Raw genomic sequence first — 17,219 nt, forward strand, 5'->3', positions numbered from 1 at the left:
GTGTGCATGGGCAAGGTAGTCCTGGGGCTGGGCTGTCAAGCGGTAGTGATGTAATGGCACATTTGAAGTCTTCGGGATCAGCTGAGGTGGTCACAGGGCCATGGACAGGAGCTGTGGCAATGGCTTGACAGCAGGTACTCAAATTTCAGGGCAGGTGGGCAGCAGGCCCCTGTAGTGGGCAGGCAGCAGAAGATGGCTCATAAGAGGCAGCTCAGTGCAGTAGGAGGCAGCTAAAAAGGCTTGCAGGCAAGATCATGGGTCTTCCATGTTTCTCGTGGGGGGAACTGGAAACAGAGTGACGGTTACTCCACGAGTGCAAAATTAATGCATACACGTGAAATCAGAGGAACGGGCCTAATCGCATAAATTATGTGACATGTGCTGGCCGTTGGGCATTGGCATTCAGATTCTGGAAAAAAGGAGTGCGTAGGAGAACATTACACCGCATGTGGGAGTTGGAGCGGAAGGACGTGTGGACTTCGGAAATTTTTGGGGGTGCCACACATTTTGTTCACTACTGTGACAATGCAAACATCTTATTTTGGTGGGGAGTTTGCCTCTGTGCACACGCACATGTAATTTTATTTTCTGATGCTAACAGTGAGTCACGTACACATTATTCATACTCTGGGAATGTGTGTCGCGTACCCCCATTGTTAACATCACAGTGGCTTTTGTGTGCTTCGCATATGCATTTTCTGTTTTGATGGGTGCCTCAGCGTATCGCGGAACGCTTTTTCTTTTCACTGGAGCTATCAAGGGGTCGCGTATACTCATCTTTGATATTTGGGGTGTCTGTGCATTATGCACCCCATTCATTTTTTCAACAGGGATAATATTGATCCTTGCTGGACCACACTAGTACATTTTACATCACATACCCTGCCCCTCAATCCTATTGCCCAGGACAATTGCTTGTTGGGTATCCCATTGTGGAAATAGATCTGTGCCATGGTTGGGAAGGCCCCAAGAGGGAAAGGTGGCAGAGGTGGCCGAGGTGGCCAGGGTGAGTATGTGCAGAAAGAGCTGTGCACCACCCCCAACAGGGTCAGGTAGCTGCAGGTGATGCTGCTGTCCCCTGCACCCAGGTCATGGAGCTGCAGGTGATGCTGCTTTCCACACCACCCATGGTCAGGGAGCTACAGGGGCAGCACCTGTCTCCAACAACCAGGTTCAGGGAGGTACAGCAGTATCTGTTGTTGCCCCCCGGGATACGGACACGCAGGGGCAGCTTATACCCATGCTTCCAAGGGGAAGGGCGTCCCTGCAAAACACCGGACCCCAGCACCCTGGGTCAGGGATCTGCAGGGTTATCTGCTCTCTCAAGCACCCAGGTTGAGGCACCTGCAGATGCAGCTGCTGCCCCCAACTACCCGGGTCAAGTAGGTACAGCAGTATCTTTTGTTGTCCCCACCAGGGACATGGACACACAGGGGCAGATGATGTTTGTGTGTCGAAGGGGTAGGGATGTCCCTGCAAAACACCTGACCCCAGCACCCTTGGTCAGGGATCTGCAGGGTCATCTGCTCTCCCAAGCACCCAGGTTGAGGCACCTGCAGGGCCAGTAACTGACCCAACACCAGTGGGCGATGGTATTGGCCAGGCCACTAGTGTTCCAGCCCCTAATGCCTTAAGTGGTCCCAGCCACACAGGGCCTGCACCACCTTCCAAGAGGCAGAAACATGCAGGACAGGGAAAGACTCAATCCCAAAGCATGGCAAAGGAGATGCCATGTCAAGGAAGTGGAGCTTCAATGATGATGAACTCAACATGCTTGTGAACTACATGCGCAAACACAACCGCGACATGTGTATGTGGCCAGGGAGCACACATACGCCTGCTGAGCGCATGGTCCACTGGCAGCGAGTCATGGATGGTATCAACGTCTTGCGGAATGAGAGCCACACTTCTTGTGAGGTCATGAAGTGGTAGAATAACCTCCACCATCGAACAAAATCGAAGCTGGGTGCCAACCTTGCTTCTCCTATGGTGACTGGAGGTGGGTCGCCACAGGAGCAGGATCTCAAGCCACAAGAAGAGGCCATGAGCGGGTTTATTCATGTGGATCAGCTGAAAGGCATGGGAGGCTTGCCAGATTACAAGGAAACGTCCGGTGAGTGATGAAGCGTGTGCATCCTGAATATGTGTATGTAGATTAAATAAATGTGTATGATTGTGTAGCACTTCTGCTGCATTTGCATGACTGCCATGCGTGAACCATCTCACAGTGTCCTTTCCCTTGCTTAGTCTACTGAGGAGTGCATACAACCTGTGGGCTGCACATCGGTTGAACATGGCTTTGGGACACAACCGTGAGATACTAAAAGACATTTCCGGCTTGCCAACACAGCGTGGCATCTGGCTATGTACATCAGTGATGTTAGTGACTCAGTTATGCCAGTCAAGTGCTTGTGTCTGAAACACATGCTACACATGCTATACATCATGCACTGCATGTAGTAGAAATTCCAACCACATATGTCCATCGGTTGTTTCATGCCACCCATACCTTCTGATTATACTGTCAGTGGGTGGGACATTGTGCAATGAGGAGGTTGAGGAGGAACGGGTGACTGAGCCCCGAGAGAGCACCAGTGGAAGATGAGTTGTGGCAGCCCATGATAATCCACTGGTGCTACAGTCCATCCGGGCCATGAATAAGTATGAGTCCTACTTCAATGATACCAGTAGCTCTCGGTTGTCCATTCCTCTCATCTGCCGGAGGACAGTGCATCAAGTGTTGGAGCTGCTGTAGCCTGTGCGTCTGCAGGGGGGTCACATCCCATCACAGGGCCAGTCAGTATTGCCACGTCAGTCTGTGGTAGTTACGCCTGCAAGGCTATGCTCCACTCTATTGTCTTCCGGTCCTGGAACAGATTACCAAGGGAGGGATGCAGTCCTGCAACCACAGACAGTGGCTTCTTATCAAGGGCCATGCTGCCTTGGGTCCAGCAGGTGTGGGGCACGCTCAGGTGGTGGACGTGTCGCGGCTGTGGAGACAGTATGGGAGCATTCAGTGTTGTGTGTTGCACAGCAACAGGGTGCTTCCTATGAAATGTTGGCTCAGGGCATGGATAGGGTGGCTAATTCCATGTTCCCCCGACAAACACAGGTAAAGTACCTGCTGCAGGCAATGAGGTCCACATGCCGCTCACATAGGCTGCACATAGAGGTCAGAAACAGTATCTGATGGGCCGAACTGAGGTCTCTGCAGGCATACCTGCTTGCAGAGGTTTGGGCCCACAGGGAAACCTTGAGGCAAGAGTTTCTGGCCCTCAGAGCTTAAATTGAAGTGCTAGAGGCAGCCTGCAGTACACAGTACAAACAACAGATGCAACTGTTGACTCATACCATATCGGAGGAACTCTGTGCATCCTGTGAGGTGTTGCATGCATACCTCTGAAGCTTCATGTTGCAGATGAATTCATCAGGGTGCCGCATGACCGCTGCCATGGAGGACCAGGCCCGGGCTATATGTGGTCAATCCTCCTTACCACTACCACCTTCGCAATCTTCACAGGAAGGTGGCAACAGCAGCAACAGCCCTCCCAATCCATGATAGCCATGCGGTCCATGTACCCATGAAGGGAATAGTTTTTTCAACATCCACACATGTGGGTGTTGACGTGCTCCCTGCCCCTCCCCCTCCTGGCTAGACCCCCCAGTCCAAGATGGCCATTTTATTTCTTTTTTTCCACCCCCACTGGCCAGATGCTGGAATGTCATATTTTGTTTTGCCCTTTCCTGGTTGTGGTCTTTGTTATTATTTGCATTGATTGCCCTTGAAGTGTGCCATTAACTCCTCAGAGACTATATATATATGCAGTGGTGTATGTGCAGGCCTGACTAGTGAAGTAATCTAGCATGTTTGCATGGGGGTGCACTGGATGACATGTGCAGGTAATCATAGCTTTGTTTTCTATGGCACGTGTGTGCTGTGTCAATTATACTGCACAATGGGTGTTTTAATATGTTTGCCCATGTTGTTCCAGTAAGGCGGAGAGGCAGTATAATGCACCAGCATGTGGGAATGGATGTGAAATGGGCGGAGGGTTGACCCCGGCAGGCAGTTTCTGAACGGGTGCAGAGAGGGGAGACAAAAGCAAGAGTTGGTGTCATGGCTTTGATGTTGAAGGATGGGAGGGCATGATGCGGCTGCAGAAAAATGTGGTTCAACCTTCGGCCTGGCAGAATGATTCCCTGTTCAGAAATACGGAATCAATGGAACGTCATGTCCCCTCCACCCGCCTTGCTCCTTTCTGCATGCGTTTCTGCTCGCACATCGATCTTTGAGTGTGAGGTACGGATGTGCCAGGGAATTAAAAGTGCCCATTGAAGCTCCTGTTGAGGACTGTGTGCTGCGAGCCTCAAGGGTGGCAGAAGACTTTCTAAACTCCAAATTTTATTCAATGCATGGTCCTGGCAACCCCATAAACCCCCCTTTTCCCCATCAATGGCATGGCCCTGGTTCCCATTTTTCTCCCCCACCAAACAAGGACAAGGTGGCGCCCTTGTCTCCGGTGACCGCAGTGCCGCAGGGTGCGCGAGTGCACCCCCCTGAGCCTACTGCGTGCTCCCTACTTAACTTGACGAGTTAGGGGCAGTGGAGGCAGTAGTAGGACTGGCAAAGTTCTGGGAACATGCCTTGTACCACACCGGACATCAGGAATAAGCATCTTTCTTGAGGCAGTGCCACTTTGAGGAATAGGGCACGATGTATGGAGCCAGGTGAGTGGGCCCTTGGAGCCTCAGTGCTCGCGCCTCCATTTTGGGCAAATCGGGAATAATGACCCATGTCCCCAGGCCCTAGGAGCCCCCGTCTAGCCTGCACAACCCCACCCTGCTCCCGCTTCCCGATTCGAGCGCTCCCCGCCTCCCAGACTAACCCCCTGCCCTGATTGGAGAATCCACAACGCGTTTCCTGGTCTAGCTGCCAGCGCAGACCTCACCAGCTCCATTTCCACCAGGAGCCAGGTGAGTGGGCCCTTGGAGACTCAGTGCTCGTGCCTCCATTTTGGGCAAATCGGGAATAATGACCCGTGCCCCCAGGCCCTAGGAGCCCCCGTCTAGCCTGCACTCCCCCACCCCGCTCCCCGATTTGAGCGCTCCCCGCCACCCAGACCAACCCGCTGCCCTAATGGCATGTCCACAATTGGATGTATTTGTGAATGTTGGCATGCACACGCTTGGATGGAATTGTGAACGTTGGCCTGCGTCGCATCTGGATGGAATTGTGAATGTTAGCATGTCCACACCTAGATAGAATTGTGAATACTAGCCTGCGTCGCATCTAGACGGAATTGTGAATGTTAGTATGTCCACACTTAGATAGAATTGTGAACATTAGCATGTCCACACTCAGATGGAATTGTGAACATTGGCCTGTGTCGCATCTGGATGGAATTGTGAATGCTAGCATGTCCACCCATGGATAGAACTGTGAATGTTGGAATGTCCACACTTGAATGGAATTATGAATGTTGGCATGTCCACATTTAGAACTGTGAATATTAGCATGTCCACAACTAGATAGAATTGTAAATACTAGCCTGCGTTGCATCTAGATGGAATTGTGAATGTTAGCATGTCCACACTTAGATAGAATTGTGAACATTAGCATGTCCACACTTAGATAGAATTGTGAACATTGGCCTGCGTCGCATCTGGATGGAACTGTGAATATTGGCATGTCCACACTTGGATAGAATTGTGAATATTAGCATGCCCAAACTTGGACGGAATTGTGATTGTTGGCATGCCCACGCTTAGATAGAATTGTGAACATTAGCCTGCGTCGCATCTAGATGGAATTGTGAGTGTTGGCATGTCCACATCTGGATAGAGTTGTGGATGTTGGCGTGTCCACACTTGGATGGAATTGTGAATGTTAGCATGTCCACGCTTGGATGGAATTGTGAACATTGGCCTGCATCTGGATGGAATTGTGAATGTTAGCACGTCCACCCTTGGATAGAACTGTGAATGTTGGCATGTCCACACTTGGATGGAATTGTGAATGTTGGCATGCCCACACTTAGATAGAATTGTGAATGTTGGCATGCCCACACTTGGATAGAATTGTGAACGTTAGCATGCCCACACTTGGATGCAATTGTGAACGTTGGCCTGCGTCGCATCTGGACGGAATTGTGAATTTTAGCATACCCACACTTAGATAGAATTGTGAACATTAGCCTGCATCGCATCTAGATGGAATTGTGAATATTAGCATGCCCCCACTTAGATAGAACTGTGAATATTAGCATGACCACACCGAGATAGAACTGTGAATATTGGCATGTCCACAATTGGATGGAATTGTGAATGTTGGCATGCCCATGCTTGGATGGAATTGTGAGCGTTGGCCTGCATCGCATCTGGATGGAATTGTGAATATTGGCATGTCCACACTTGGATAGATTTGTGAATATTAGCATGCCCACACTTGGATGGAATTGTGATTGTTGGCATGCCTACGCTTAGATAGAATTGTGAACATTGGCCTGCGTCACATCTGGATGGAACTGTGAATATTGGCATGTCCACACTTGGATGGAATTGTGAATGTTAGCATGTCCACACGTGGATAGAATTGTGAACGTTGGTATGCCCACACTTGGATGGAATTGTGAACGTTGGCATGCCCACGCTTGGATGGAATTGTGAACGTTGGCCTGTGTCACATCTGGATGGAATTGTGAATGTTAGCATGTCCACCCTTGGATAGAACTGTGAATGTTGGCATGTCCACACTTGGATGGAATTGTGAATGTTGGCATGCCCACACTTAGATAGAATTGTGAATGTTGGCATGCCCACATTTGGATAGAATTGTGAACATTAGCCTGCGTCGCATCTAGATGGAATTGTGAATATTAGCATGTCCACACTTGGATGGAATTGTGAACGTTGGCCTGCGTCGCATCTGGATGGAATTGTGAATGTTTGCATGCCCACACTTGGATGGAATTGTGAACATTGGCCTGCGTCGCATCTAGATAGGATTTTGACTGAAGAATAGCATGCCCGCGCCTAGATGAAACTTGAATGCTAGCATGTGCCACACTCAGAACTGTGGACACCAGCCTGTGCCGCATCTGGATGGGGCTGTGAATGTTAGCATGCCCATACCTAGATAGAATTCTGAACATTGGCCTGCGCCGCATCTAGATAGGATTGTAAAGGCCAACAAGTGCCACACTTAGACAATAATGTGAATGCTAGCATGCTAAAGGTCAGGTAACCCACTAACCAATATAACCTCAAACTCTGCATACTTATCTCACTCAAAAACTCACACAACCATCTCTCGCACCACAAGCCGCACGCACTTCACAACACTGCAACAACACATAACCCGGAGCAACAGCACACGCGGTCTGACACCGATCCAATACCCGCACCAAAGCTCTGCATCCGGTGTATACCGAGTTGAAGCTGCCAACAGAACACCACTCCTCTCACTATCCTACTCCCTCTTCACCCTACTAACCCTCTCACCCCCCTTATCCTTTAAAGATCCCCCAGAGCGCCCGGGGACCAATTCCGTTGGTGACGGTGCACGGTACAAATACCTTAAACATTTAACATTTAATCCTTGATGTGACGGTGACTGCTGTCCTGGGTGAGACATCCTGCACCATTCAAATTCAACACTCCTCATGATCTCCACCAGACAATGTTGTTCCTTTAACAAATTAGGAAACACACTTACTAGTGAGGGTCATTCAGGATTTACAACATGCAGACAGTTATTTGGTAAGCATTTGGGCATGCTTCATTTTTGGCCATATTTGCTGCATGTGTCGGTTCTCTTATATGTCCTTTGCATGCTCACATGGCATTGTGGTAATTTGATTGGAATTAATGTCACTGTGTAAGCTACTGATGTGGATACCACAATGGGTGCACCGACTGTGTTGTGCAGCATGTCATTGTACAATGGTATACCAGGCCATGGACTCCTTGATCTGTCATTTTCTTGTTATTCACTCTCTGTGCCACTCTCTCCCTCTCTCTGGTGTGGTGCACTCTAATCCTGTACAAATGAATGTCAATGGCCATTCACCCTGTGTCACCCTGTGTTGCTCCTGCACTCTGTGTTGTATGCATATTTTCTTTCTGGTTTCAACTGTGATCATGTATGTGCACGTATTTTGTGATGTTACTGTGCATTGCAGTCCATGTAGGTAGAGTGTCTCCCAATGGTGTGCATCATGTGCAAGGCAGGTGAGTTCCATGGACAGGTGAGTACATGGCATTTGCTGACACTTCGGTGGTGTTTGCATGGGAATGGGGCAGTGTGTGTGTTTACTCTGGCTTTACTAGCCTTTACCTCTGTCACTATTGCTCAGGGGTTGTTTTACTCACCCAGGTGTGATGCCAATGATAGTTATGGTCTTGTCAATCTAATGGATTGCAAGGGACACTGTTTACTGATTGTGATAACTGTGCTTTCTGACTGTGTGTCCACCTTTCATGGTTGGTTGTGAGTGTGTAGCATGGTCAACTTTTTGTGAACTGTGGAAGGGGCCAATGTTTGAGCTGATATGTGCCTCATTCAACTTTTATCAGGTCTAATGAGTGGCACATCTGATTCCTATCAGGGTTTATGGGATTAGGAATGTTTCTCAGATTTGCTGGGTCGAATTTATGCTTCAACTATTAGTGTGAGCTTACTCCCTATCTGCCAATGTTCATTCCTCAATGCTGTCCCTCCAGAGTCATTTAATCATGTTACTCTGACCTTCTTCAGGTGAGCCATTTATTGATGGAGATTTTTTGCAGGGGGCCTTTATCATCAGCAGGGGCCAACCTCTGGGATACACATCCTGCCGCCCTCGGTTTGGGCACTCGTTTCTTTGCTTTCCATGACCTGTTTCATCTTCTACTCTTCCTTCTCTCTCCCTCTTCCCTGCCAAGCAATATCTCTGCTCTCTCACTCTCTCCATTCCTTTTGTCCTGGCTGCTTGATGACTGTCTGTTTGATATGCCTCAAGGTCTTACATGCCCCTGTCAACCCCAGTTATTTGTGGGGCAGTTGCCTCTGTGACGCGGACTAGTGTCATCATCACTGCACTTGGGGAATGACCAGAGAGAGTTGCATCTCTCTGCACTTACCCAAACATCCACTGACTGGTTGCACTTGAATCACCTGTGAACTTGTTAGCACCCTCTGGATACCGTCCCCCCTGAATATCTGTGCATTTGCTCCTTCTGATTGCACCATGCAGGTACGTTGTCTGTCTGTTCCACCCTGTCCTCGGTCCTCGGCACCTGCATGAGGGCATAATGATGCACTTGTGAAAATATGATGAATCACTGTCCGACAGATTCACTGTTACATGCACTGGTGTTAGTGTAGTATAATTTAGTATGCAATTACTGTTCCTGGATATTATGGATCTCTATGAGCGGATGTTATTTGTGTACTTGATCCATACATTGTTGAATGCATTGAGACAACTGTATTATGTATTGGCCATATATCTGTCTCCTTACACTTACATACCACAGCACAGTCTGGTGATTATTTAACAAGACATATGGCACATTTTATGTGACACACAGGCGATGGGATGTCTATTTTGTCATGGTGGTAGTGGCATAGTCATAGTCCCTCTTCTATGTGTTTCTTTTGGAAACACAAAATGAAAGTCGTTTTAGTTCTAAGGGATCCACACAATGTTGAACTTCCAAGGACACATTCTCAGGGTGGTTTTTGGGCACAGATGATTGGCCCTTCGTCATCATTGAATGGCACCTGGAATGTGCCAGGGCTGTGTTCACCCCTCAGGGGTTGGATTCTAGGTGAAAAATGTAGCCATAAGCTTGGTACGGGCAGCCTTGCCATGCGCCCTTTGACCTGCCATGTGCAAGCAGCATGCATGTGGTTGCGGGTGTGGGGGCACCACCATGTCCACATTGTGCATGACACATGCTGCCACAATCATCCTTCACACTAGTGGTGGTGCATATAGCAACTCACCACCAGAGTGGTCAAGGGAGCGGAAACGTGACTTGAGCACTCTGAATGTGTGCTCCACTATGCCCGAGTTGCAATATGGGCTGTGTTGTATCTTACCTGGGATGGTGAACAGGCAACAAAAATGTTGTCATTGGTGTGTATTTGTGTGTGTGTGACATACATGCATGTGCACAGGCATTTCTTCTCACCAATGAGCCATGTGTTGCCATGCCTCCCAGCTTCCAGGGCCCGGTGTAGGGGTGACATTCTGAATATGAAACTATCATGGGTGGACCCTGGATAGTTTGCCTATACAGAAGTATTGATACCCTTGGCATCACATACAACCTGCACGTTGATGGAATGCCAGTGCTTGCGATTGTGATACATGTGCTCTGTCGACCTAGGTGGACGTAGAGAAACATGGGTGCAATTGATGGCACCAAGCACTCTAGGAAGTGCATTACCCCATAAAAATCCTAGACCATGGCATGCCTTTCTGCAAGTGTTCTGGGCATGTAGATGTGCCTGTGGACTGTGGGGCGTGTGGTCATTATTGCCAACACCTGGTGTATGCAGCTTGACTGCATGGGCTGTGAAATGCCCCCAACTATGGGAGTTGTCCGCTGAAATGACCCAGTGGCCAAAAAATGCAGGACATTGAGCACCTTTTCCAAGGGGTTCGGTGCTTGGGAGCACAGGGTGGGAGATGTAAGGTCACTCTGTGACCAGGTCTAATATGATATAATAAACCTATACCTGCCATAGACCTGGTCATCGGTCATCCCAAAAAGGCTTGTACTTGGTAGAAAAATCTGTGCCCTGACCATCCTCCTTCTCCTGCGGTGTCCCACGATCACTGCTGCAACAAATGGTACCTTCATTGTAGCTGTATACGCGCGTTTGTGGATCGTGCATACTTTTTATGCATTTATTTGTGTGCGCCTTGAAGTATCCACCAGCTATCGTGTGGCGTACATGTTTCAGGATTTGCATGTGTTTTACTGCGCGCTGGCAAGCCCTGTTCAATTCCGTGAATACAGTTTTTTAGTGCACGTGTGGGTGTTGCAAGGATTTTACTTTGGTACATCCCTCGTTACGCCCATATTATCGCATGTTGTTCCCCATTCCACATGTTCTGCCCCCTTTTTAGGTGACTGCACAGAACCAAAAGCTGTTTTGCTACGAGTCTCGCGCAAGGCATTCGTGGTGTCGCAGTGACGTGTTGGACTGGCACGGATTCCTCGCAAGTCCCTGGTAAGCCCTACGTATTGTGATCCATGAATACACAAACTGGCGCATGTGTGAGATTTCACGGGCAAGCCCCCTATTTTCCGCGCAAATCATTCCATGAATTAGGCCCTATATGTCACTTTCTCAAATATAGCCATGGCTACAATTGGGGAGCTGTAGCACCATCCACCAATTAGAAAATACAACACACACACTTCATTCATACCCTCCTCATACAAGCTACTAGAAATTCAAACTAGCAATCATTTATCTGGAAACATAGAAATACTGCAGATATCATAGCTGGTTTGAAAACTGTGTGGCTGATTGGAGACAGTTGGCTATTTTGGTTGCTCGCTTTTGGGAGAAATGACCAATTTTTATACGCATTACTCAGTACATCTAACCGATGAAGGAAATGCAGTTTTCGTTCATAACATCAAAACAGTAATCCTGATGTGCTTAAGTTCAACACTCAGTGTACCCAAAAGCAATTCTCTTAAGGACTACTCATCATATATAAATACACAAATACAATAAATAATAACTAAACACTTTTTTTTTATTATACCCGTGGCTACAGTTTGTTGACTTTTACCTTAGCCGCAGCTACAAAATGTCAGTTAATAAAACACTGACACCCAAATTATATAGCCACGAAAACCAAACGACAAATAGCCTCAGCTATCTGTAGTCCTTTGTAGCCCTAGATATAGTTGCAAATATCTGCCCCACCCACTGCAGCTCACCATGTACCCCCCTCATCTGTGCCAGCTCTCCCCACTCCCCAGATGGCCTCCTCACCTCCCCTGCCGTCTCCCTTTCATCCCAGAGCACACGCTTCTTCTGTGACGCAGTTTGCTTTCAGATGTTGGTTACTCATGGGTATAGCCAAGGCTTCAGAAAGCTTTGTGTTACAAACTGAGTCCCTGGACCCCATCCAACTTCCACATTTTACTCAGTGCTTTCTAGCCATTCACCCACCTCTACCCTGATGGCATTTGTAATATTTTTTTACCCGCCAGTAGCTTTTTACTAAGTTTCATTTTCCCATAACCTCGGCTACAGCCGTGATTATCACTTGCATTGAGAGAAAAACACGATGGCGGTCATTTCATTCTGAAAACGATGATCCTGCAATGTACCATAGGAGATATACCTATAATTTTTGGTGATGGGGCCATCCCAATCAAAATTTAAAATAACCACAGCACGGAATAACCCAAAAACGTCAACCCTTCGTGCCCAAGTAGTTTTGGACCTGGTCCAAATCCGTCCAGCAGATTGGGCTGTGTGCTTTGGCAAAAATGTACCTTTGTTGTCTATGGGAAAATGAGTGAGAGGTACGTCACACTATTGAAAAAAAAGGTTTTGGACGCTTAAAACCAATGAATCTTTACAAAACTTTGCAGCCTTGTGGGTGCCCGCAGACCTTTAATCACTTTTGAAATTTCGTCCAAATCCGTTTCTCAAATAAAAAGTTATCAACAATAGAACTTTGAGGGGTTCCTATGTGTCTCCGACTCACCTTAACTATAGGGCGGGTATCTCCACTGTATAAAGTATGTAATGAGTACTCATTATAAGTCACATTTTAAAATATAAAGACTGTAACAGATGATGTGAGTATGGTGCAGTACCATGAATATATTATTTGGCAATAGGATGAGAAATAACCTGAATAAAAATTGTACATGGATGGACCTACCGAGTACTCAGACTTAGGTAAAATGAGAGGATTTCATGTTATGTATGAACACTTAATGCATGTCATGAAAAAGGTATAATTTCCAGTCTTATGTCGAAAAACATAATACACACTTATCTGATGGATAAGAGGCCCAAATGCCTACCATGTCACTGGTCATGGCGTTTGGGCATGGCCAGTGATTTCTCACCCCCAATGTCACTGTACCTATACAATTATCTCTAAAAAATAGACAAATAAAAACATGTAAAAAAATACCCGTGGATACGGAACTACACATACCCTCGGCTACCTGTAGTCCTGTATAACCGCATTTATCTGCATTTCTCCATACCCCCCAAGCCCACACCAAGTGTTCATCCACTTACTGCCAGTTTATGTAAGGGTTTTTGTACTTTTGGGGCAAAGTCGGGATTTGGCAGTATTTTCTTACCGTGATGTTTTGGCAGTAAACTGCTGGTAAACTGGCCTCACCATTAGAGATTGCTCAGTATTACCCTATTTTGGTGATAATATAGTGTTAGCTTATATTGGCGGTAATTTTTAGTGGTATCTTACTTTTGTGGTATTTTTAGAATTACCTTAATTTTGTGGTATAGTGGTGAGCATATTTTTTGTATTACAGCCCCATGATAAAACAAACCTTTCCTCTCTATTGGGATACCTCTTGGTCACCTGTAAAGAACTCCCTAGACCTATCACACGTTCAGGGAACACAGTGAGTTTATTTAGAATGCCACCTATTGCCTGTGGTTTGTGTTAATGACTTATTTACATCCACTAACCTATGTGTCTTATATGACACTGCCTTCTTTTCCGCATGCAAAGAAGGACTCATTCACTCATGTAGCCTTCTATACTATTTTTGTGAATGTATACACACTCTTGTTACAACCGTACACCTGGTAACATGGTAAAACTATTCTTTACCACAGTGGTGGTTATCCATTGACTTGTTCCCTCACACCATGATCATGAGAAACATAAAATGAAGCCAAACAGAAAATGCACCAACTTTGCTTTTTTTTGTGTGATTATTAGGATCTACACACCAGCAAATGAATGCTACATCTCATAATATTGCATTTACATGTATGCTTACCAATAGCGAGCATAACTTCATTATCTAAAAGATAAACAAAGGAAAGAGAACAAGCACACTGCAATACAAAAATTCTGATTCATTATGTTGGTTCTTTTTCTTTTTCTTTTTTACAATTGCAAATAGAAAGAAACAAAACAATCGGTTTGAGTTATGTTTCAGCACCCTAGCTAATCCACATACTCCTCACTTAAAACATCACTCACCTAGACAGGCGAAGTTTAAAGCTCTTTTGGTCAAGAGTTGTATCAATGGAAACCTCCCTCGCGCAACTCCTAGGAACACAGCCTTGCACTGCCTCAGAATGCTTCAAAGCCAGACAGCTCTCCCCCTCTCTTGTCTTCAAGACTGCAGCCACGGATCTCCCATCCCTGGAAGTCACCGTTCGCATTCAAATACCAGGCAGCTCTGAGCTCATCCCCTCATTCTGCCCATTCAAAAAAAAACTCTTCCTGTCTACCAACTGAAAGTCATCCTCCCATGACATCAGCTGTACCACCTCTCCATTCCTAACAATCAATGTGCAAAAATGTTTTGTAAAACACTCTCTCTGCTCCAGAATAATGAAAGCTTCAAGCAAATGTTTCCATTTACCTTCTTGTCGCACATGTTTCTGCTCTTCATGAAAAAATTGAATCTCACTGTGCACACAAACTGCAATACAATGTTAGAGGGGCAGTTAATATGTTAGGAAGACAATTAGTATAGGGTTAGTTAATTATGTATTTCTAATGCAGTTTTACGCACATGAAAACATCCAAATTGTACCTATGCACTTCTGCACTTTAAAATGACTGGCATGTTTCTAAAACGTTTTGCTAAATGCTTTTAAATTAAAGCTTGCTGAAAAACTGTGCCTGACACCTATTTCAAAATGGCTGTATTTCCATACTGCATACTGCATACTGCCAATAAAATCCCCAAATATATCCTTACATACCCTCCTTTTTTCTGACAATTATTATCTTTTCTAACAATTTTGATCAACATGTCTATAATTGGAAGAAAAACACACCACATTTTAATATGCAGGTGTTGGGGCCTCTCTCATTCTCCATTGTTGCTAGATGAATCATGATTGAAATCATAACATCTTAACAAAATGAACATTGCAACATTTCACAGCAAACAATTGCTTAATCATGTATTATGAAAAATGGTATGCGCATATCTCCAACTGAAGTGCATCTCCAATTGTCCATATGTTTAGTCTGTATGTATGGAGTAAACACTTTTCATTAGTGTGCATGCGCGGTAAGAAAACAATAAAATAAATTAAATACATAAAACAACTGGCTAACATAATTAACCAAAGTAATTCATTAAAATTACAAAATGATGGATCAAGATTGAAACAACCAATCTCCATTGTCTCCAGTTCAAGTATCAATTGGTAAAGCACAGCATAATATTATGTCCCACCGGCAACGCTGTGGAATTAAGTTCTTCCATTTATGGCATTTACCATCTCCAGGACCGCACCGTTGAGGTGTCCTGATCATCATACTTACATTACATCACCCTTTCGATGGAATCCTTCCAGCCAGGTGCTCTTGGGCGTTTCTCCACTGAAATCATCTCTTTTGGCATCCCTGTCTGTTTGTCTTCACCTCCATACTTCGGTCCGGAGGCTTTCCTGGGGCTTTCTCCCATGGACTCCAGGGATCCATCATCTCTCGCGTCCTCCCGTCCTGCAGACTCTAACCCCTGCCTCGCTATTGGTAAGCATACATGTAAATACAATATTATGAGATTTAACATTCATTTGCTGGTGTGTAGATCATAATAATAAAAAAGCAAAGTTGGTGCATGTTCTGTTTGGCTTCATTTTATGTTTCTCATGATCACGGTGTGAGGGAACAAGTCACTGGGTAACCACAGTGTTAATATTTTTACCACGTTACCCTCCAACTCCAACATTTCACTTGGTGTCCTCTTGCCAACCTCCCACCTTTAGACCAATGGCATATGCAAGTATTTTGACCTCCAAATTGATTTTTTCCTGCTTTTCATTTTCGGATATCGTCGGCTAAAGCCGCAACTATCACTCGCAAAAAAAAAAAGAAGGCTGCTGTTTCATTTCTAAAATCCCCCGGTTTTGGCAATTTACCTGAGATATAGCTATCTGTTTTGGAGAAGCGGCACCCCCTTCTCTGTCAAATATTTTAGAAACTACTTCACAGAATAACCACAAAAATGCTTTGAGCCCAAGTGGTTGGAGCCTGGTCCAAATCCATTGAGTGGTTGGGGCTTTGCGGCCCTGCAATTTTTTATTATTTATTTTTTAACTAATCCTTTTGATACTTTGCAGTCTGGAGGCCTCTAGACATTCCTAATTAACTTCTAAATTTCAGCCAAATATGCCCCACAAGTCAAAAGGTATTAACAATAAAAAAAATTGAGGTTCCAAAGGGAGTCTGACTCACCTTAACTACAGGGCGGTGACCACTGCCTTATTAAATATAAATATATATTCAATGAAATATCTTTGTTTAAGGGACTTTATGGTTAAATTGCACTAATAAAAAGCTATTAAATTCAATGAAACCCCCTTGTTGAAGGAATGTTATGGTTAGAAGTAAAACCTGTAAAACTGCAAAAATTCACCAATTATATAAGCTAAGCAACCATAACTATGCCACCACTGTGCACTGCTAAAACAAACACCCAGTACATGAAAGATGACATCACAAAGTGTGTTCATTGAATTTCATGGGTTTTATTAGTGCAACTTAACCATAACGTCCCTTTAAAGTTTTTTTCAGTGAATTTCATGGGTTTTTACAGTGCACCCTAATTTGCTACCTGATTCTGCTTACTGATATCATACTTACCCCAATAAAGCTACATTTCTCACCAATTGAAAAGTTTCCCCTTAAAACTCTGCCATTCCCCACCTTCTAGCATAATTGTTAACACTTCTATAGATGTCATGTGCTTTGCGAATAGTTCAGAACTGCATTTTCAGCTAGGAACTTTGAATCTCAAAATATACGCTTGAAAAGCTCCTACACATATTCTTACTCATTATACATTGACAAACTAGTTCACAGCACATACTTGAAAGAATATTAGGAAACTGCTATTTATCTTATGAATGGCATCAGCTAGTTCCATCCCTCCTCCCCAAGATCCACCACCACCAGCTGGAGGATCTACACAAGGAAAGAAGTGCAATACTTCAAAAGACAATCAAGAAGACCAGGAAG

This window comes from Ambystoma mexicanum, chromosome 9 (genome assembly GCF_040938575.1).
Source record: "Ambystoma mexicanum isolate Mex_15411 chromosome 9, UKY_AmexF1_1, whole genome shotgun sequence".
Lineage (NCBI taxonomy): Eukaryota > Metazoa > Chordata > Amphibia > Caudata > Ambystomatidae > Ambystoma > Ambystoma mexicanum.